At 42.4% G+C, this 24,456-nt stretch overlaps 1 protein-coding gene across 1 annotated transcript in view; it reads right to left on the bottom strand.

The window, feature by feature from the left end:
• The window catches only part of Fife (regulating synaptic membrane exocytosis protein fife), a 2,091,151-nt gene that overhangs the window by 247,610 nt on the left and 1,819,085 nt on the right, over nt 1-24,456 (bottom strand). The window lies entirely within an intron of this gene.

Raw genomic sequence — 24,456 nt, 5'->3', positions numbered from 1 at the left:
TTGATCGACTAACCGAAGCTGTACGTGATCTATGGTCTTGACGGTGATCGGAAGGTAAATGACGTGCGACGGTACTTCCACGATCTTATATCCCGGTGGAACGATAGGAAAAAATTCGTGAATAGTATGCACTTTATGTCCATTGACGTAGGCACCCGTTGTAATGCCGCATTCGACTTGCAACGCGTTGACCTTGAGAATAGTTACAGGCATATCCGAATGGTGAGTTTGGTTAGCTGCCAATACGCGCGGTGTAAATCCGAGAAGCTGACCAATAGAATCCTCAGGTTCCAAATCTACGGCATGGTTACATTTGATTTCGCTGCGTAACGTATTATTGTTAGGCTTTATACTGATTTCAATGTCGGTATTTTTTAACGCGTCTTGAACATACTTTTTAATATCCTCAATTTCGTAGCTGTCAGTGGATATAGTGACTACCTTGTCGGCTACGTAAATTTAATTGCGACCGACATCGACGTTGGGAATGGAATTGAAGGTTAACAGTTCGACGAGACCGAAAACATAATTTTTGTTCAGAGCAAGTTCGATCGGAGGAAAATATTGCGCTTTGAGAATCGACGACGTTCCCGATATCGTTAATGTAAACGAATCATCCATGACTGCGAGTGCTCGACTGACCTTATTAAATTACGTGTCATGTTTATATAGCTTATCGCTTAGAAAGTTCAGACACAAGTGTCCGCAATCAAATGTACCGTAATCTTGATACCTTTCGTCGTTGTACTTAACGCTACCAACACCGAGATATTTCACGAGGTCTAACGGCGGTTGAAGATGACCGAAACTGTCGAAGTAAACTACATCGCTGCCGCGTTTCTTATACGCAATCCAGTGTGTCCCAGGACCATCTTTATTGTCGAGATTGACTACAGCTGTTACGTTTTTACGCGGCCCGGTTTTGGGCATTTCGTTGCGCATAAAGACACCTCGGAAGTATGGAATTTTCATGATTTTTGCATACTTCAGCAAATCCCAGTTGGTCAACGCACGGCGTGGTAGCTTGACATTTAGTTTTTTAAAAGATGAAGACTGAAACCCTTTTTGTAAGGTTTGAGATGGAGACCTTTACCTAAGGCGATCGCTTCCATCGTTTTGTTATGCCGTTTGCTTTCCTCCAATTTTCGTTTAGCCGCGCTCGCATCGTTTGCAGCCTTTGCTATACCCGCAGCACCTCCCGCTAACGCACCCGTAGCGCTGAGACTGGCAAAAATAGGTATGAGAAAAGGTAGAAATCCGCCAACTTTTGAGGGTACCGGTAGAACGCGCGGTGATCGAACTTTATGTTTACCACCTTCTTTTTTCACAGCTTCTCGAGCACCTTTGAGTGCAGACTTGATGCTCGTTTTCGCGTCATAGCTTGGAATCATAGACTGTTTTACCGCTCTTATGATTTTGTTCAAGAAAACGTTCTTAGGTTTTCGACACCCTATGCCTAACTTTGTTTTCACCTTCATCATGTTAGCTACAGCCCAAGCGGCTGCCTTCTCACCCAAATTTGCGTCCGTTGCGAGAACCCGTTTCCAGGCTTTTTCGGCTAATATTTTATCCGCAACGCTTCTAGCTTCAAGGTTCTCACGACTTTTCGAATACGCTATATCGTGTTCCTTACACGCTGCATCGAGAGGATTGATACCGGAATCGCCTCTCGCGAGTCTTTTCGACAACTTGGTGCCAGGACCGCAGTACTGGTAACCGGGAACATGCAACTCGATCGGAAGTTTGTTGATAATGCTATTTACCAAACCTTTCCCACTTGATCGCTTTTTTGACGATCGCTTACGATCACGTGTGTGCACAATCATGTCCGCTCCGCGACTGAGAGAAAGTTGTTATAAACGATGCATTTACGGAAAAATCCAGCCAGTCACGTTTAAGATGAGGTTCGAGACACAATCGGCCAAGCTGCCCGTGATGAATTTTGACAAATTTACGCAGCAGAGTACAAAACGGAAAAAACGTAATGGCGAACTGTTGCCGAGTAGTGTACGTGCGGTATTCTGCGGACCATCCAACTGTGGCAAAACCAACGCATTATTTGCGCTTATAACGCATCCGAACGGCTTGAGGTCCGAAAACCTGTACGTTTACTTAAAATCTCTCAATCAGCCGAAATACAAGTTTCTGAGTCAAGTGCTCGAAAATGTCGACGGTGTTGAGTATTACCCCTTTAACAAGCATGAGCACGTCATTGCACCGAACGAGACGCAACCTAACTCGATCATGATATTCGATGACGTAGCGTGCGAGAAGCAGGATAATATACGCGCGTACTTTTGTATGGGTAGACATCACGAAGTAGACTGTTTCTATCTTTGTCAGACGTACGCTCGAATCCCTAAGCATCTCGTGCGCGACAACACCAACTTGCTGGTCTTATTCAAACAAGACGATCTGAATAGTTTAAAGACTTGTGTGCGGCGTGCTGGAACGGTGACAAATATGGCTTCGTAGTGATCGACAAGGATAGAGAGCTCGGTAATGGTCGATATAGGAGAGGTTTTAATAATTTCATAAACATGACAAAAGAGTAAAATACACGATCTTCGAAGACGACGGAACAGTAGCTTTCCGGAACTAGTTGTGTCAACATGCAGAAAATTCGTAAGGAAAAAGAAGTCTTGCATCGTATCGCTCAAGCGAGTAATGCGATTCGTCGTAAGCACAGAATCCTCAAGACGGGAAAAGAGTCGCTGCAGGAAACAATGAAGGATGTCTTCAAACCTCTGGTAACCCCGCTGCAGGAATTAGTCAATGTTTCTCGAGGCTTGAAACTTGTCAAGGAAGAGGTGAAGGAAGAACTCAAAACTGAAACGAAGGATGAGTCGAAGAACGAAATGGAAGATTCTTTTGCAACTGCAGAGGAAGAGGATCAAACCGTCACGGAACCGTCGGTGAGATCAGAGGATGAATATCTTGAGATGCTCAACGATAAACAAAGACAGCAGGAGTTGGATACCGTGTACGGGGTACGGAGTCTTTATACTGCCGGGCTGATGGTTGGTGATTCACCGATAAGCTTCGAGCGCGATTCCGTTCGCATGGGCGACACGCTCTATCCGAAAACTCAAGGACTGCTGGAGCTGCTGTTTAAAAAGATGCCCAACAGCGCTCACGTTACCCGCAACGACAGGGAGAATTACAGAAATATCCTTCTCGCAACAAATGCTCACAGAAAGTACTATAGCGCCACCGAGCCTATCCGAAACGCTCAGAGCGTCAAATTCAAACATTTAATTGCTGAGCTGCTGAATATTTCTACGTCAGGCAAAGACGTATCACCGTTGTCACAGATGTCGAAGCGTACGGGCAAAGGTGTTCTGCTACCTCAGGCTTGGGTTACTCGACAAGGTGTTAAAGCAGATTATATTTTCTGGGACGACGCTAACGAGCTGGTGGAACGTCTTCGTTTACTCCTGGCATCTCAAGCAGCTGGGAATACAAGTCACAACAAAGAGATTATGTCGATTCTGGAAGAATTGCGGGAAGCCGGAATCATTCATTAGCCAATTCTCGTCGACTCTGCAATCATTTACGAGATGAGCATGGACGTGTTTGGACGTCAGCTGAATAAAAACACAGCTGCGAGCACTCGCGGTCCTCCAGGTGTCGGGTGTCAAATAACAGCGGACGGGCATTACGATATACGGAACAAGAGACTGTGCAATGTCGCAGATCCCGCAGAGCCGAACAATGCTGTAACTTTAAAGATCCTCAGACGGAAATTCAACGTGCTGCAAAAACAAATCTACAACCTTCATCAAATGATCAAAGCTTTGGAGATCACCACGACGAAAGCCTTGGATACCTTCTACACAGACTTTACAATAGGCAGAGACCTGACGATTCGAAACGCAGAAATCGTTTCCAAATTGGACATCAGACCGAGAGCGTCGGAATATGAACGAGAAAAAGCAAGCAGTGGTGACGGAACTGCGTAAACCTGCACGCCGGAATTACCCACGTCGACGTGTAGACGTGCGCGGCATCGACGAGACCTGGCAGGCGGATCTTGTTGATATGACGTCGTACGCTGGACAAAACAAAGGTTACAAGTACATGCTCACAGTCATTGATATCTTTTTAGAGTATGCGTGGGCTGTACCGATAAAGAGCAAGTCTGGAGATGATGTTACGAAGGCAATGGAATCTGTGCTTGTCGAAGGACGGGTGCCGAAAAATTTACACGTCGACAGAGGAACGGAATTTTACAACTCGAAATTCGAATCGCTTATGACACGCTACGGAATCAAACTTTACTCCACGTACAGTAATTTGAAGGCTTCGATCTGTGAACGATTCAATCGCACGCTGAAAGGTGAAATGTGGACACGGTTCAGCATGCAAGGAAGCTTCAAGTGGCTCGATATCTTATCTGATTTGGTTTCGGCTTACAACAACACCAAACACCGAACCATAAGAACGAAACCGTCGGATGTCACCGTTGCAAACGAGAGGCTGTTATGACGTCATGCGTACGGAGGGCTTCGAGCGATACCTACCATATCGGCAAAATTCAAATCTGGCGACAAAGTTCGAATCAGCAAATTCAAAAATGTCTTCGAGAAAGGTTACACTCCTAATTGGACGACTAAAATATTCACGATAAGTCGAGTGGAAAATACTCATCCTGTGACGTACAAGCTAAAAGACTACCGAGATCAACCCATCGCTGGTGGTTTCTACGAACAAGAGCTCCTCAAGGTTAAGCATCCGGATATCTATCTGGTGGAGAAGGTGCTCAAGAAGCGTGGAAGAAAAATATACGTTAAATGGTTAGGTTTTGACACTACACACAACAGTTGGATAAACGAATCGGACATGTAACTTTTGCATAAATGGATTTTTTTGTAAAAACGTGTGTGTCTCTTTATTTTATACCCGACACATGACAAGTATGCATCTTTGTTTTTTTAGACAATCAACAGACATATGCATCGTTGTACAAATTTTTTTATACTTCGGAGCGTTCTTAATAACCATCCTACATAATAATATTTTATACATCATGGTACAGTAGAGAAAATTAAGCTCTACATAATAATAATACATCATGGTACAGTTATAAATTAAATCCTATACAGATTACGGTAATTTATAAAGCTACGGTGCAGGCTTGTAACCCCACGGAAGCGTATCGGTCGTGTTTTGAAACACGATCCGCTTGTTGTCATTCCAGCTCAGTGCTACTTTCTGCTGTTCTACGGTATATACCTCATGCTTTTGACTCATGATCAAATACTGATTTGAGGATAGATTTTCACGTTTCAACGCACAGTCCAAATAATCGTTGAAGGTTATTTTTCTTAAAGCTGATTCTCTAACACCTTTGGCACGTTTGTTGTCTTTTTCATCTCCCAAGACTCGAAATGCGTACAATTTAGCTCGTAACCCTACAAATTCCGACATGATTTTCCCGTTATTCTTGTCTTTCGTCAAGCCGAGAACTTTTTTGTTTGCTCGAGGTATTCCGTAAACGTTGTCAAGAGGATAATCCGACGTGTCGAATTTGTGCAAGTCCTCCTTCATGTGTTCGTATGTGTCGGGGACGGTAAAATTGTAAATCAAACTGTCGGTATCCGTGTACATTAATTTTGCTCTGTTGCCAAATTTCTGCTTAATGTAATTGTAATGAAAATTATAGATGTATGTTTCTGATGGATCCAGGATGGAGAAACCTGCATACAATGGTTTATTCGATTTGATTTTCGTCTTATTCATTTCGACGATAACCATCTCTTTGTCGAAAACGGTGCAGCTGTGAAAATTAGGCTTGGCTATGGTAGCTCTCGCACCGTACCGTCCATCCCATTCGGTGATCAATCGAACATCTCTGTACTTTCGCACGTTTTCCATAGTTTTGCCGAAAACTGCGTTGTTCATTAGCTTGTAAAAATTTTTCTCAAATTCGTTGTCAGATTTTTTTCGCAAATCGGTATTCAAATCTATATATTTTTTGAGCCACGGGGTTTGCCTGAATTTGAGAACTCTGTGAATTTGAAGTAATTTTAAGCCTAATTGTGAGCATTGTTTCAAAACGCTGTAGTAAACAACGTAGTTTTTCTTGGAAAATAGCGTGGGCGTCAATTTTGGCTGTTTATTGGTCGAAATTGGAGGTACATAGTGCTCCGGACACAATGGTGAATCCTTATGAGTTTCATGCAGTTCCGCAGGATATTCCAAATTTACCTCTAGCACGTAACCAAACTCTGCATCGTCCGTGATGGTAAGAACGTCGCATTGTCTGATGTCTGATACCCATTCGAAGGAACTGTATGGCAGAGCAAAGCTCATCGCTGCACCGTACAAATTATTAACGTCAAAGTACATGAGATAAGATTCTTCGATCTCAGGATCGAATTCCTCTCCCATGTACCTGTTGTTGGCCTTTGCATATCTGTTCGAACACTGTGATACACCACCACGAATACCTTTTTCGATAAACATAACCATGTCTATTTCGGTGAGAAGCTCGAGTTCGATGCCTGTACATTTCAACATTGCATCAAACGACAGACCGGGCGCTGTGTAGTAATGTAACGGGTCCAGTTTGTACGTCGTCCAACAATTCTGTCGAAAATTTTGAAAAACGTCAGCCAGTAAAAACACGTCCGTCTGTAAATACAAGTCCGAATGCTCTCCCAAAGTACGGATGTTAAAAGTTTGCCATACGTCGCACGCGTGTGCGTAATCGTCGTCTGATATATTCCGGTCATTCAATTTTGAATAAAACTGTTCTTTGGCTGGTAAATGTTTCTCCTCGAGCTTCTCCCAACTGCCTATGTATTCGTACGGGAAGACACCTTTCCTAGTCAATAACCGAAATTTGTTCAAGCTACTGCAGAATTTACGTGTTATTGTTTTTCGGCAGTCGTCCAGATATGATGATAATTTATCGAGGCTGCTAGGCATGAAACGGTACGAATCTATGAAACGGAACGTTACATCCGTTCCCTTAACGAATTTAGTGAAGGAAATGTACTTTTCTTTGTTGACAGGTAATAGTTTAACAGTACCTTCGAATGACGTACCCAGAGCTTTGATCAGAAAATGCGAATCGTAACCCGAAAGATTGTGGAATATCACTGGGATGGTGTGCGAATTTTGGTAATTTAGATTACAGCTGCGGTGAGCAGCACCACGGTACTTTCCCGTGCAATAACAGTGATCCCGATGTTTCACGTCTGTGGGCGTAAACGGTTTTTCGCAAATATGACAGACTGTCGATAAATCAAATTCGTTGATCTGATTGAAATTTAGTGGTTCCATCGGTACAACAGTCTTGTAATATCCCTCTAACGAAAGTGCCAATTCCTTTAACTCGTTCACAAACCATTGAATGCAAGTTTCTCCGCGATTAATTTTGAATTTTGAAAGCGAATCGTCAAACGCACAATGCAGATAGTAAGCTATACTATACGGAAGATGCTTCTGATAAATTGTTCTATTTCCCCCAAAACTTTCATGTGTTGGCTGCAGTAAACATTCTAGATCTGCGTAAACGCAGAACGGAACGGTTTCTTTGTGCTTGAAATTTTTAAATTCAAGAATCTTGTCCTCTTCTGTTGGTAAGATAACTTTGGTTTTATTCAAATTCATGCAATCAACTCGGTGCTTGATCAAACAACTTTCGAAATTAAAATGAGCCAGACACCTATCGCACAACCACGTCTGATGCGAGCGTTTGGAAATTTAGGAACTTGTCAACCGCGATAAATTCCGAATCCATGCAAAATGATGTGTTACATTCTCTTCAATATTTTCCATACTATCATCGTCATCGTCGTCGTTTTCAGACTCTATTACTAAAAGATGGATTGTAGGCTTATCAGACTTGTTTCGACTCAAATAAATGGGTACAATTTCACTATGCTTCTGTTTTTCCGCACTATCTATACCGTAAACGTTAATTGAGAGTTTGTTAAGTTTCTCAAATTTTGGAATCTGGTCTAAAGACATAGGAAAATGCAAACCTCCGTATTGTAGCACTGAGCTGAAATGTGGATACGAAGTGATTTCGCTGGGATTGTTGTTGGCTGGAAAGAGGGCTGCGGTGACCGACCAGAGAAAGTAATACGCGTCTCCGTTGCGGATGTTGCGGACGACAGCCTTCTTATCTTGAATATCTTTGGGTAGTGGTGTGTATGTGAACACACCGCCTCGCAGTGGCACGCACTTGTTGATATTTACAGTCAAATTGATTATTTCGGTCAGCGACCAACCAGAGTCTCTCTCTCGAAAATCTTCCACCTTGGCCAGCACTTTTTGCTTTACGTTCTCTTCGAACCACCCGTGTATGTCAGCTGGCTGGAGGATGATTTGGTTTCTGGTGTTAAAATATTTCATTTCCTCAACATGTTCAGCGTTTTTCGTTATATTGAATTTACAACACAAGACACAGTTTGCTTTTGAAATTCCCACTTTTCATAGCATTTTCTTCAGTCTTGCAACGACGAGGTGTTTCGCATCTTCCATAAACCTGTTCAAATCTTTATGCCGCAGATTGATAATGGCTCCCGTTCGAATTCGGCTCTCGAAAGCTGTCTCCAAATCTTCCCACCGTACTCGATCGCTTCTTCGTCGGCTTCGTAATCCGTCACCCACTTTTTGAAATTGTTGAAATTTGACTGCCAACGATTTCAGAATTCCAATTGTAGTCAAAATTCTTGTCTTCTCCCCGATCGTTGAGGCGTTGTTGCGTGATATTTTATTCAAAAGCCTGGTATTTTGGGTTCCGAATCGAATCCATTTTGCAATTTCTGCCGGTGACGATTTTTCAGATAAAATCTTGAATGCCGTTTCCATAATTTGTATTAATTTCAAACACTTTTCGGAATCCATGTTTCTTCTTCTTTCGATCACACACACTTGACAAAGATAGAGTTGCGAAGCTTCCTCTAGAATGATCGCTCTACGCTGACCCGGTCTCTTTTATGGGTACTAATTTTAAGTAAAGCTGGGGATGTTGATGGCGATTCGTAAAACTTCACGCTAATAGTTTGCTCTAGGCGAAAAATAATATTTTCCACCTCTGTCCCGCTAGTTAGGAGTTTATTTCAGAACCTTCCAGAATTCAACGTCGCACCGCAATCCGTTGTCCGCAGGCCGCTCGCCGTCAAGTCGAAACTCGTCGAACGATTCCGAGTATTGTTTTCGTCGGACGATTCCGAGAATTGTTTGTCTCAAATTCAACGTCGCACCGAAATCCTTTGACCGCATGCCGCTCACCGTCGGACGATTCCGATACAATAAATTCTATTAATATTTTTTTCGAATGTGAAATTTTCGCTCTGGGGGTAAACTATTAGCGTGAAAGTTTACGGATCGTCATCGGCATTCCCTGTCTATCTAATTGCGATGTCACCATCCGGTCGATTAACGTAAAAGAATGTATTCAAAGTACGTGGAAGATATTATTTTTCGCCTGGGGCAAACTATTGGCTATACATCAAAAAAAATCATGGCCGCCGTCAAAATGGCCGCCATCACAAAATCAAAATTTCCGCCATCAAAAAAATCATGGCCGCCGTCAAAATGGCCGCCATCACAAAATCAAAATTGCCGCCATCAAAAAAAATCATGGCCGCCGTCAAAATGGCCGCCATCAAAATATCAAAATTGCCGCCATCACAAAATCAAAATTGCCGCCATCAAAAATGGCTGCCGTCGAAATGGTCGCCATCAAAAAATCAAAATTGCCGCCATCGAAAAAATCAAAATGGCCGCCATCAAAATAATCAAAATGGCTGCCGTCGAAATGACCGCTATTTTCAAAATGACCGCCGTGGGCACATCAGCCGGTAACGTCACATGGTTACGTCACCTGGTTATGTATTTGAAGTACGTGGAAAATATTATTTTTCGCCTGGGGCAAACTATAGGCGGACTGGTCGGCTTGGTCGGTAAAGAAGGTGTTTCTATCCAGAACCGGCCTTGCTTATCTACTGTCAAGCTCTTTCTGAATTCTGAGTACTATCCGTACGGTAACCTGAACTTGGACATGAGTCACAATCGCTTTGCATTGCTGTACGAGATGTACGCAAACTCCAAGCCACCTATTACGGCAAAGAACCCGAGCCTCTGTTGACGAAGAGCGAATTTCTACAGTACGAACCTTCGATTTTCATCGGCTGATCGAAACAAAACGAGGCTCCGAAGTCTGGATCGGTAGATATTCGTATCGAATTAGAGGCGAAGAATAACTTTCCTACTAGTACATCTGCCTACTTTTTGATTCTACATGATCGTATAATTGAATATAACCCGCTGAGTGGTGGGATGAGGAAATTGGTATAAGAACCTCGAACGTTGTGACAATCGATTCAATATTTTTCACGATGAAGTTCATAGTCGACGTGCAAGGATTCAGAAGACCGGGTCCCGGTTTCACACCCAAAGAGTTGGCAGTTGTGTCACTCGACGAAGATACCAACCTGTCAATTTTTCTCTTTGAACCTCCGTACGATTGGAATTATTTACTCGCTTCATTCAAAAGCGGAAATTTGTGGCTGTCACGGAATTATCATGGACTATCCTGGGAAGGTGGTGAGTTACCTTTTGAGAAGCTTGACTTCACCACCGAATGTATGTCGCTGCGTGATGCTTCAACAGTTTACGTAAAAGGTTTGGAGAAGAAAAGTTGGCTGCAGAAAATTCTGGATGAAAAAGTTGGAGTCGTTGATTTCATGGATTTGGGTTGTCCGTCGTTGCAGAAATTGAATAAAATGTCAGATACGAGTTCAAACTGTACGCATCACGCTATATTACGTTGAAACTGTGCGGCTTAAAACGTATTGTTACTGCGAAATTTTCTACTCAAACACAAAAGACAATCGTGCAATATGAGAATACTAGAAGAAATTGTATGGTAATCTATTTTCATTATGTATTCATGTGTGTTCATAGCATAAGTTTGACACGCAGCGAATTTTGAGATTGGACAAATTGATCAAGCGAACCGTTCTTGGTTTGCATCACGTAAACAATGCGAATATAAACTATAAATCTATAGTCTGTAACGTGGCATTTTTGATGTCCGTTACAAAGGGCTCTTTGAACCCTGGGCGGAACCAAAATTTGGGGATTTCCGAGATTGAGTCGTGAAGTCTTTGCAAAAGAACGCCAGGACTAGAGTCACGCATCCGAAACTACGAGAGGGGACACCTGAGCGAATAGCGTAGGATATTTCGAGTTTTTTTGTTTTTTTTATTTTTCGAGCTACAGCGGCATCAGGCAAGAAGTCGACACCGAATCCGAGGAAATTGCGAAGTGGCGGGCTAGCGACAATTGCGAAGGAAGGATGTCGAGGCTGCGGAGGGGGAGCCGACGCAGATCCCCGCATCGCGGGAATCCAAGGTGGACGCGATTCCCGCTGGCGGCCGGCGCGCTGCAGCCTCTCCCCCTTCTCCCCGCCAACAATTGACTAGCGAACTTGCGACGGACCGACTAGCGACGAGGGAGTACCACGCTCACCGCCAAGACGTCATGGAGCTGCTCAGAGGACGAGATTGCGATCTAGCTTTAAATTCTTCGCAGCGATGCTATTGAAGGTGCGCGTCGAGTTGCGCGATCAACGAAATCGATGACGGATCGATTATTGCGTATTCTTGTGGGTATGACGTCGCGTATGGGATGGCGTATCGAGATCCATGTTGCGGCAGGTCGTAGGTTTTTGAAACCACTCCAGTTCTGGCAGTCGTGATAAGTAGTCACGTTTTGGGGAGTTGCGCGAAGTAATGGAGTCGCCCAAAAATCGCGAGGGGAATGGAAAGGGGGTTGCATGGATGTAGAAGGTAAGCGCTGCTTCTATCCCCGCGATTGAATTTCGAGCATAATTGCGAAAAGGCTTGCCGAGTAACGGGTAGCCGTTTTGGATTTGCGTTGTAGAGAAGTACTCGAAATTCTTTTGCCGATTCTTTTGCTTGATGACCGTAGCCTAAGTACGCGTGTCAGAGTAGAGTAAATCTTGAGTTCCTGAGAAAGTTGAGTAGAGTCACGGGTTTGAGTTGAGTCTTTCTCGTTGGTGAAATCAAGTATAGCCCAATTTCGCTGTACCGGGTCGAGCCGCGTTATCGGGTTTTTCAGTGTCACCGCTCGAGTAGGTCGGGAAGTGCCGAATTGGAGTGCTTGGATTAGCGGATAACGTTTTGGAGGATTTTGAGAATATTTGATTTCGGATGCGTTGCGATTGCGTATAGTTTAGGTAACGTTTAGTTGCGCCTGCATTGAGTTCCGTACCCGTTACTTAAGATAATGTAAATTGAGTTGCGTTACCTTGAGCTTGTGTTTAGTTGAAGTTGAATGTAGTGGTGCTTGCGCTTAGTCAAGTTGCCATTTAGTTAAGATAGTGTTTAGTCAAGTTGAGGTGATGTATAGTCGAAATTTCCGTTGCGTTGAGCAGCAGTTGAGACGAGAAGTTTGAGCATTGATTTTTGGTTGCGTTTGAAATATAGTAACGTTTGAATATAGTTTCGTTTAGTTGAGATAAGTAGGAAATAAGCTTTAGGTTAAGTTATGTTGTCACGTTTAGATTTAGGGCAGCTCGCGGTAGCGTCGAAGCTCCGAGTCGGGTGAGATCTCGGGTGAGATTGAGGACGCCGTCTGTTCGGTAGCCCGACGGCGCACCGTCGAATAATTAGTTTTAGTTTCGGTTTCGAGTGATTAGTTCTAGTTTCGGTTTCGAGCAATAATCGCCATGGAGAACTAATGGCGAATTTGCAAATTCAGAATTGCGTATGAAGATTTTGTGATTGTTGAGTGACATTTTAGTTAGGGAGCCGCGAGCTCATCAGAGTAAGAAATAGAGTAGGTTATGTGTAATTTTCTGTTTATTGTTAGAATCGCGATGAGCGACTTTCGGATTATATTTTTTTTGTTTTTGTATCACCGCTATTGGAAAATATAAGATTTTATTTTACTTCTTTTGTTAAATAGCGTGTGTATTTCGAGTGTCTCTCTCTCTCTCCAAAAATTACCCCTCCCCTCCCCACGGTACTGAGCTATCGAGCATATGCCCGAGGTATAGCGCATTAATGATTTCGAGGCGTGTTAATCACGCCAGGCGCCCAACAAAACTTCGCGATGTTGTTTTTAGATCCAGGGTACATCGTGGACGCCAAATTATTGTGCATGCGGTAAGTTCTCGGTCATTTTCTCCGAGTGACCGAGGAGCTGGAAAAATCCACGTCACAAGTCATACAAGTGGATAGAAACTGATTGTACAACATCAAATTTGAAGTTATTCATAAAATTATTAGTGGTTATAAGTAACGTGACGTGGCTATCTAGCAAATCATTTATGAGGTCAAAGTACCAGTATAGAAACTGAGATGATGTGACACAATTCAACCTAGGTTACTTTGACGTAGAGAAAATAGGTCATTCCAGGGCAGAAAAGGAACAAAAAATAAGATGAGGTGACAGCAAATGAATGAGAACAGAATAAGAAAATTCAACAAGTCGATACAAATATTATAAGAGGGGTGTGAAACATGAATTATCTGCGATGTGTTCAACCCAAAACAAATGCTTTGTGACGGGTTTTGAGTCCGCACGAATAATATGGGGGGGGGGGGGGGGAGACAATTAGAGACGGGGCGGATATAATAGGTAAAACTTGGTGTGTGTATTTGTGAAACGGGGGGGTACATGTGGTGCGATCGGGGGGGGTGAGTCGACTTAAACTACGGAAGGTACAAAAGGGTTGTAGACTTTAACGGGGGCTGATCACGCCTCAGCCCTTAGCGTTACTTAATACTAACTTACAGGTACGCGCGGGGGGGGGGGGGGGGGGGGAAAGAGTGTGTGAGGTGCCGGGGAATGTGAGGTAGGGAGGGTTGGTATTGCGAGGGGATGGGGGTGTAGGGTGACGGGGAGTGTGAGGTAGAAAGGGTTGGTATTGCGAGGGGAGGAGCAAATCGGCTGTAGAATGCAGGCTAACCTGGTGTCGTCGGCGTGTGTGGATAATGGTGTGCATGTACGGTGTGAGTGTCGGTGTCTCTCTCGTTTGCTCTCTCTCTCTCTCTCTCTCTCTCGCCCTCTTCGCTTCTCGTGAATTTCTCTTCTTTTTCGTGTGGCTGCTTCGCAGGCCGTGGTCGTAATGCTCCTGGCGCTCGGCTCTGCCGAGCGTCGGGGGGCTTCGGTTACGTTCGGGTCTTTCCCGACGGGACGGGACTCACCCGTTCGGCTCTTCCCCGCGGGTTTGGGGTTTGTTATGACTTGCACTCTAGGTGCAACGTCACAGCTTCTATTTGATATTTTGATATAAAAAATAATCAGACAAGTCATATACTAATTGTATATACTACATATAAATTTGTGATCTATTACCTGTATGAAGCTATGTATCTGTGAAAAGCAATAATTTTATATTTTAATGTCTTTTTCTGTTCACGTATACATTGTACCGAGTCTCACATATAGTTTCATGGCGTCCATTTAAGATTTATTGATACAGTTTGATTGATTTTTGCATTTATCAATCTGCATGTAAGCACTGTTCGTGTTTTAGATTACATGTAAATTTGGATCAATTTTTATTTGTATTGAACTTTAGTATTGTATGATAACATTTTTATTTAGAGTTGGCAATATTTTATGATAGGTTTGAATAATCCGTGAACCAAGAGGGCTCGGTTTGTGAGACAGCATCGTGTTGGTTTATATTGATTTATGTGAAAATTTATTTTGTTTGTGGTTACCGAAGGTATCCATGAATCCGTCACTTTGTGTAATCTCCGGTGAATTATCAAATAAGTACATTACATAAGTGTTACGAATTCTACGTAATATTTTTACCGTTATTATTTTTATCATTATCAATAAAAGTGTCTAAAAGTGACACTCTCTTAGTATAGGTGCGGATTGTAAGTTTGTGAGTCGCATACCTCAGCCTCAACTTTCGCGTTCGAGGTTTGTCATAGTGATGTCATTTATTTTAAAAATACTACGATATTCGAGATATACCTACTGTCTTTTCAGAATGGAAAGAAGGTATTTTAAGCCGTATGTGTGTTTGTAGTATAGTCATAAAATAATCCGTGTTACATTATTTATGATTAATTTGTTATTGTGTTATATCATGTTCTTGTAAAATGGTTGGTTTCCGCCTCAGTCGACATTGAAACTTCTTGGCAGTTAGTCACGGTGAGACAGTGAAAATATTTATTTTATTGTTGCAATTGATTATTTGAATGGTTATTTTATTAGTATTTATCACCAACAAACGAACATGTATGTTTCAGATAAAATAAAAGGCTGAATTACCCTGTGGAGAAGATTTTTATCGGAGAGTCTCTAATATAGTAGATAAAAGGACACATCATAGTTGATCTGGTGAATGTACATTTTTCGTTATTCACCAGCAAAATCAGTACAAAATTCTGCTGTGACCTAAGGAGTTCAAGCACTGGTACATGGTACACCACGATCCACAACTTTTCGAACCTCGCCATCCACTTGGAGTAATAAGATAAGAAGGCTTAACATGCAACAGGAAGTGTCAGCGAACTGAGTAGAACCGTGCTTATGTTTCAGTTAATCACCAGTGAGTAAGATCATAAGTACTGCAAGGTCTCATCATATTGCTTCCGATATGGCAAGAAAGCATGGCCATTATCCGTACCTGAGCATGCTCAAAATTAGTGAGTTGAATGATTGAATTTGTAAATTGCGTCATTTTTGTTACTTCAGTTTGGTTTCCAAACGTCAATTGCCTGTATAAATAAAGTAACTTTTGATTTCAGAATCTTCCGTAGTTACTGCGCTCGAGGTTCGCTACCTGGTGAAACTTTCAAGTAATGAATCGGACAATATTTTGGTGCTTGCAGACCTTACGGGACTCCGTTTCAAATGAAAAATCAATATGCACGGAACGAAAGAGCGGTATCAATAAATATACAAGAATTTTATATTTATCGTGTAAATTTTTAGTACACTGTAACGTCATTGTTTATGTTATTAAGTTGAATTTTTTAAAATAATTTTCCTCCTTCAATTTAAGGCGACGCCGACTGAAGTGATTTGCAATATATAGAATTCATTGCACGGTTATGGGTTCTTACGTATATTCAGACATTGTATCGTCCGAATATTCAAAAACATAATGAAAACGCGTACCCAATTGAGTTAACGATCCTAGCAAGAGCACCGGTATAACGCTAATTATGATTTCGTACATATATTGTGACAATATATTTCCTCAACATCCAATATCCACTAACAACGTTATTAACTGGACGTCGAGATTCACTATGTAAATTATTGTATATGTTGTGACGTGGATTTTTCCCGTACCTCGATCACTCGGAGAAAATGACCGAGAACTCACCGCGTGCACAATAATTCGGCGTACCGCGATGTAACCTGGCCTAAAACACGATCTCGAAATTCTGTTGGGGGCCTGGCGTGATTAGCACGCCTCGAAATCGTTAATGCGCTATACCTTGGTAATTAATTCGGCAGCTCAGTACCGCGGTAAGGGGAGGGGTATTTTTGGGAAAAAAGAGAGCGAGATACTCCACATCAACACGTTATTCAACAAAATTGAAATAAAATAAAATAATATATTTCACGCCAGAACAAAGGAAAGAATAATTTGAGATTTGCTCTTTGCGATTCAAGATCAACTACTTATATCTAACAAAAAAAAATTATATCTCCACATTCGCTCTTCGCGAGTCGAAATCCAATAACAGACAAAATAACATACAAAAATATTAACTCTACAAGAAACTTAAGACTGCGTGCGCTAGCCGCTTCTTTTGATAACCAACGCTAAACTAAAAACCAAATACAAAATCTGACCCGACGCACTAACCGCGATCGTCCTCGACTAATGACGTCGCTAATCGCCAACTTAACAATAAACCCCTGGACAAATACTCCAACCAAAATCTTCCTCGACGCGTTAACCGCCATCGTCCTCTACGGTGTCGCGCTAATCACAACCTTGGCTTATGCTCAAGGGCGGAGTCTTCGGCAAAACAAAAAAAAACTTTAACTCGCCGTGCGTGCCGCGCTAGTCGCAATCCTAATCACTACCTTAAATCATACTTGCATATTCCTACTTTTCCACCGTTCTTTGTAACGCATTCGAGTTCATTGAGTTCCCGATTAGCGAATTCGAACGCTCCCCCTTCGACGATTCGCGACCTACACGAGAGGGACATTATCTCTAAAGTGACTCGACGGGACCCCGGGTAACAGAATTTGGTTACTCTCAAGTTGACGCAATAGTGACTCGACTCAAAACCGTGATTCTACTCAACCTTCTCGATCCCTCCAAATCGGTTCTACGTTATTACGCGCACCGCAGGCTACGGTCACCACGCAAAAGTATCGGCCAAAGAATCTCGAGTAGTTTCTATAACACAAATCCTAGATGGCTATCCAGTCCTCGGCCAGCCGTTATTAACTGACTCTCGAAATTCCTTCGCGAGAATTTCAACAGCGCTTACCGCTCCACATCCAGTGGACAAACTCTCTAACTCCCTCGTGATCTCCTAGTGGTGTCATGGTTCGCAAAACTTCATACACAAAAAAAACGAACTCGCTAATGAACCTTAGGATCTCGACTACCGCGCACGATCGCCAGAACTAGTATGTCTTGGAATTTACGATCGGCCGCAACGCTGATCTCGCTACGCTATTCCCTTCGTGACGGCGTACGCCCAAGAATGCGTAATTATTGATTTTTACCGATTACCGGTGTTACCGATTTCGGGAATTTCGCAACTTGGCACGCACCTGTCGTCGCTTCGCGGCGCAGAACTTAAAGCTATGATTGCGATATTGTCTTCCACGCAGCTCTATAGTGTCCCGGGGTTGGGCGGGATGGTGCTCCCTCATCGTTGGACGGTCTCGCGCGGCTGCCACGATCCGGTGTCAGTGGGGTGAGCGGTGGAGGCTGCGGCGCGCCGGCCGCCAGCGGGAATCACGTCCGCCTTGGATTCCCGCGCTGCAGGGATCTGCGTTGGCTCCCCCTCCACAGCCTCGACATCCTTCTCTCGAGATCGTCGCTAGTCCACCACGCCGGACTATCCTCGACGTCGTAATTGATCACTGGCCTGGGGCCGATGTACTCAAAAAAAAAAATAAATAAATAAATAACTTTAGCCTGCAATATCTCGATCACGATTCATTACTGTGTTCCCTCTCGGAAGCTCGGATGCCTTGGCTCCAGTTCTGGCGCTCTTTGACAAAGACTTCGCGACCGATCCTGGAAACCCCTAACTATTGGTTCCGCCCGGGGTTCAGGGAACACCTTGTAGGGGGCATCAAAAAAATGCCACGTTACAATGTATATCAAAATACATACGAGCAGAATTATCAGGTAGTGAGTTATGTTTCAACATTATACGAATATACGCTAAACTATTGACAGTAAGGCTTTATCCAAACGAACACAAAGATCAGCTGTACTAAGCATCCCAATCTTATAAGCTTACTCAACTGAGGTAATGACCGTAGTGAGCGCATAAGCACATCTTGAATCGTGTATTTGCACATATGTATGATAATGTATTGATTAACACTTATTACCCATTGAAAAATTCTCAAGCAGCAACGGCGTCAGGTATCTGGTAAATCTTGTATCAGCTAGTAAAACACTGGGAACGAGTAAGGGAGCACAGCGATCGCACGAGCACAACAACCAATTATACTATAGGCCAGTCAAATAGAATTCGAAAATGGCAAAACGGATTGAAAAGTTAAATTTTTTAGGACAAGTAGAGAGTCATCTGAGATGCCCAAATACACCAAAATCCAACAAAATTTTCTTGTGCATCGGCCGCTATCTTGAAAAACAAGTAATCCTCGATGTCTCAGCTCTCATTGGTCGGATTTTCGATTTTTTTAAAAGTTTTTTAGAGAAAAATATTGCCTACAACTTTTATTGAAAATATTTTTTGATAGCTGTGAAAGAAAACGTTTTACGATACAAAAAGCGCCATAAATTGATGTCTAACAATGTTTATTGTCAATTATATTGCCCCCTTTCGATGTTATCAATAAATTTTTCATATAAAAGTTGTAGAGGACTAGATTCTGGATAAGTTTGTTCATATGATTTTGCGATTACTCGGAAATTACGTGAGATAGAGAGCGTTAAAGTTGACTCTGTCCGCATTCTACCTGTAAAGCTTACGGACACAATAGGCGACGGAGCAGCTGCATACGAAAGGGGTCCTTGGCGAGGCCACCAGCGGATATGATGTTTTTAGGTGAGTTAATATTCAAGACTTGGGTGATCAGGATGTTTTTAGGTGAGTTAATATTTGGGACTTGGGTGGGCAGTCGATTATATAGGTCTGGTTAGTCGTGAACGGTATTCCAAGCGTTGCACAGTGAAAATATCTTGAGATGAGTAAGAGTTATATTTGTGGTGAAGTGCTGAGCACCAGCGAAATCGCCGTTGCCACAAAAAAAGGATTACAAACATTACATTCAGTTGCTGTGGAAAGGGGTAATGAAGAACATGCGCGCATGCTGCTTAGTGTCGATCAAATAACTGTTCACGTAGCATGTCGAAAAACATACATGAACGAGAGAATGGCGATAACGGCTGTTCGTCGTCGAAGCAGCAGCACTATCTCGACCTCGGCTTCAGAAGCATTTATATCTTCTCCATCTTCATCCCAATCTACGGATAATAACCAGATTTTAATTTTGAAAAACAATGCCTTAGCTGTTCAGAAGTGATTGATGAACAATTTGTGAAACAGCAAAAATCATTGCCCGTCCGCCGGCGTATAAAAATTTGCGAAGTGATAAAAACTCTATACGAGATACGATTTTCAAGCATTTACATAACCGGGAAAATAATTTCGCTCAGAGCGTTATAAATCGCATCCGCCCGATTCACGATTTCGCTCTCGTCAAAGCGCGTTATCATTGTGATTGTTGCCGTCGTTTGAACTTCACGGTAAACCCAAAAACAAACGAATCGAATAATATCGATACGGCCATGGAGTATATATACTATTTCTTGCTTGAAAATTCTGACGAATGTCAATTCACGATCAGTGAATTAATGAACCAGATCAAAGGAGATTATCAACCCGATTCTCGTACGGTTAAAGCGCGTTTGAAACAAAAATACACAAACGATATTCTGATTTTCGAAATGAACCAGCGCAAGTCTATCGTGTGTTTCAAAAATACAGGTCACAAATTGCTTACCGAAGAGTGGTATAGAAATAAAAACCCGAATCCGAAATGATGTCTTGGCAGCAGCAGGAAAAAAAATATTTTTTATGCTGTTTCACGGTACCGGAGAAGTGTCGCTAAATTCTCTATCACACAAACAATTTGTTGAATCTGTATCAAAAACTAAATTCGCTCTTTCGTCATTGCCTCCTATCGCAGTACCATCAGTAGTTAAACAAGGCCGGTTCTGAGTACAAACACCTTCTTTACTGACCAAGCCGCCTATCCGGACGTGCGTTACCGCTCCGGTACACCGTTGTCGCTTTCGTTTTTATTCTCGCGGCTTAGGTTACTAAATGCATCCGACGAGTTTCGACTTGACGGTGAGCGGCCTGCCGACAACGGATGGCAGTGCGACGTTGAGTTCTGGAAGGTTCTGACATAAATCTGTAACATCTAACCAAGTCCACCATCTGTATAAAATGGGTTAGCACATAAAACTTGTACATCAGTCAGACTACTGTTATTGTGAGACGAAAGCTTCAAAATCGTAATGATACGTGATAACGAATTTACCGGCGAAGGAATAATTATCGGATTTAGCAACGCGACGTTAGAGCTTTCGCTACAAGATATTTGGTGGCTCGTTGAGCGTGTCCGGAGAGCTCGTGTGCAACCGCACAGACTACACAGGATATATTTTCAGGACGAAACGTTAATCCTGACTTTTCAAAAATAGCAAAACGAAGTGATTGCAATTTTATCGGACATCGAAACAGATGACGATGAACGCAAAGCCGATTGGATCCTGTATCGTAAGATCAACGAGGAGTAAGAAAGAAACCGAACCGTACACGTCTAATGTTACCCACACAATCGAAGACACATCATTTCGGTATCTTCTAGAACTTTTTCAAGGATTCTGTGTGCCTGGTGAGAGGAATACGGCTATAGAAGTCTGAATTTCAGGTCAGAAAGACAGTCTTGCATCTTGCATTCAGCTCTCATGAGGAGAACTTCAAACAAAGCAGAATTAAAACAGCGAATCGATCTGTTCTTAAAAAATATTCGCGATTTGGAAACCGTTATTAACCAAAAGTCAGAACTCAACAAAGTGACACAAAAGTTCGCAAATCTAAATTTATCAAGAAACACATAACTACTAAACATTTAAAAAAAACGCATTTCACAAAACTCAACAAAGTTGCAAGCATGAACGAATTTCTGCCGACGAAGAAATTGACGGAGCTGGAAATTTTTAAAATCTACAATGTCACCAATATTCGACGGGTCCAAACGAGGTTTGGGCAGCGTGTCGTCACAGACCTGAACAACGAATTTAGCGTATCCTTACCGGCACGGACTGTGCGACTGCTGAACGAGGACGAGACACAATATCAGAAATTGGTGCAGACGATGGAGGAGGAGCGGTTGCTCTTGCAGTATCTGGGCGGCCAGTACGGTCAAATTGAATTTAAAGATGCCTCATTTGTACACCGTACCTGGACAACGTGTGCAGCGTCTCCTTCTTACCAGCATGGACCGTGTGACTACTAAACGTGATCAAGAACCAATTTCAAAAACTTGACAAAAAACTTTCGAAGACGTTTACAATTATTCTACGTTTCATGAACTTTAAGAATATTGTACAAGTTTTTTCGCAAAGCTTTTATTTTTCTGCTGTACTCCACATTAACTATGTATATGTACTACCACTACTACTACGTTAGTTACGTTGGATGCTGTTGTTGTTTACAGCTCTCTGAAACATACAATAAATTTTGGAAATTTAAGACATGATGTATCATACACAAAAGTATTTATCAAATCTGTTCTAAAATGATATTTTAGAAACGTAAGACATGTATGTATCACAGAAGTTTCAAGATTTTCGTTGTTGAAAAGAAAAAAAGGAAAATAAATGAATTTATTCTAACAGTTGTGAAATTAAAGAAAAATTTGTCTTACATTTTTTAAACAGAAAATCTCTCCATTCATCACGTACCAGGCGGGCCGCCATACCCGCCTGATAATCGATCAGGTCATTTCGAGAGTTAATATTATCATTACGGCCGCCGTTCGCCGTGTGCATGCTCAACGCCAGCCGGACCGACTGTAGGAAAAAATCGTGAGGTACTCGGGAGATCCACTTTCTAAACACCCGCACATGTGAAAGAACATTTACGTACTCCATGGTTTTTTGCGTTCAAATTTCTGAAAACAAAGCGCACACGCGTTAAATTATTTCTATTCACTCAAGTAAAGTCGAAAATTGTTGTACACTCAAGGTAAAAAAAAACTGTATAACTGCACTGATTTCAATCACCCACCTTGACAGTTTGAAAGCTCGACTGCTAATGAATTCATCAGACGGACGGAGCACCCCACTCTTTTTATAGCTTCTTCATATGTTTTAGGTTCACAATTAAACTAATGCCAAATCATAAAGTGGTTGACACTTGTTGGTTACGTTTGCAGGATATATTTTTCTCACTCTGTCCTACTGCACTAGTGCGTAGCTCTCGAAATCGTGAACCTGACACCGTTGGCAAAGTGAATCATCCCCGTAACGCTCTCGGTGAACGATATCTACTAAGCCTATCACAGTTCCATGTAAAACTCTAATGATTAGTTCACTCTCACAGCTCTCTCTCGTACATCAGGCGTGCGAAACTTCTTCGCCAAGTTCCAGGAACTGCCTTGCCATCTTCCATGCACGCACGCCCGCACGCACATAAGCAACGGATTCGATCGAGAAATATCTTGCAATTTTTCGTTTGTTCACGAATCTTTTCGCGAATCTTTGACTGCGTGTGTGTGTGTGTGTGCAGATATTATGATAGTGTTCACCCATTTATAAGGAATCGTGTCAGCGTAGAGCGGTCATTCTAGAGCAAGCTTTGCAACTCTATCTTTGTCAAGTGAGCGCGACAGAAGCAAACATGGATTCTAAAATTGTCAGAAGTTAATCAAGATCATGTAACGGCGTTTTAGATTTTAACCGAGAAATCATGGGCGACAGAGATTGCAAAATGGGTTCGATTCAGAATGCAAAATACCAAACTTTCAAACAAAATATCACGACGCAACGCCTCAACGATCGGGCAGAAGAAGAGAATTTTGACGATGAATGGAATATTAAAATCATTGACTGCCAAATTTCAACAGTTTACGAAAGTGGGCTCTGGATTGTGGAACGGACGGAAGAGCGGCCGCGTACGATGGGAGGATTTGGAAACGGCTTTCGAGAGCCGAATTCGAACGGAAGCCGTCATCAATCTACGGCACAAGGACTTGAACAGATTTCTCGGAGATGCCAAACACCTTATCCTTTTCAGAATGAAGAGAATGCTACTAAAGGCTGGAGGTTTAGAAGCCAACTGCATCTCATCATGCAAATTTGGTGTAACAAAAAACGCCGAACTTGTTGAAGAAATGAAATATTTTAACACCAGAAACCAGATCATCCTCCTGCCAGCTGACATACACGGGTGGTTCGAAGAGCACGTGAGACACAAAATGTTAAGCAAAGTCAAAGATTTGCAAGGGAAAGACTCTGGCTGGTCGTTGACCGAAGTGATAAATTTGACTGTGAATTTGAACGAGTACGTGCCGCTGCGAGAAGGTGTTTTCACATACACAACACTACCGAAGGATGTTCAAGACAAGAAGGCTGTCGTCAACATCCGCAACAGCGACGCGTATTGCGTCCTCTGGTCGATCACCGGAGCCCTCTTTCTGGCCAATGACAACAATCCCAGTAAAATTACTTCATATCCACATTTCAGGTTAGTGCTACAATACAACGGTTTGCATTTTCCAATGTCTTTAGACCGGATTCCAAAATTTAAGAAACTTAACAAACTTTCAATCAACGTTTACGGTGTAGATAGTACGGAAAAACAAAAGCGCAGTAAAATTGTACCCATTTATTTGTGCCGGAACAAGTCTGATGAACCAGTAATCCATCTTTTAGTAATAGAAACTGAAAACACGATGACGACGATGATGATGATGATATGGAAAACATTGAAAAGAATGTAACACATCATTTTGCATGGATTCGAATTTTGTCGAGATCAATAAGTTCTCAAGTTTCCAAACGCTCACATCAGACGTGGTTGTGCGATAGGTGTCTGTCTCATTTTAATTTCGACAGATGCTTGTTGGACCACCGAGTTGATTGCATGAGTTTGAACGAAACGAAAGTTATTTCACATACAGAGGAGGAAGAAATTCTAAAATTTAAGAATTTCAAACATGAAGAATTCGTTCCGTTCTTCATTT

The sequence above is a fragment of the Neodiprion pinetum genome, chromosome 7 (assembly GCF_021155775.2).
Source record: "Neodiprion pinetum isolate iyNeoPine1 chromosome 7, iyNeoPine1.2, whole genome shotgun sequence".
NCBI lineage: Eukaryota > Metazoa > Arthropoda > Insecta > Hymenoptera > Diprionidae > Neodiprion > Neodiprion pinetum.
Note: the sequence above shows the minus strand (reverse complement) of the source record. Positions and strands in the feature narration are given on the sequence as shown.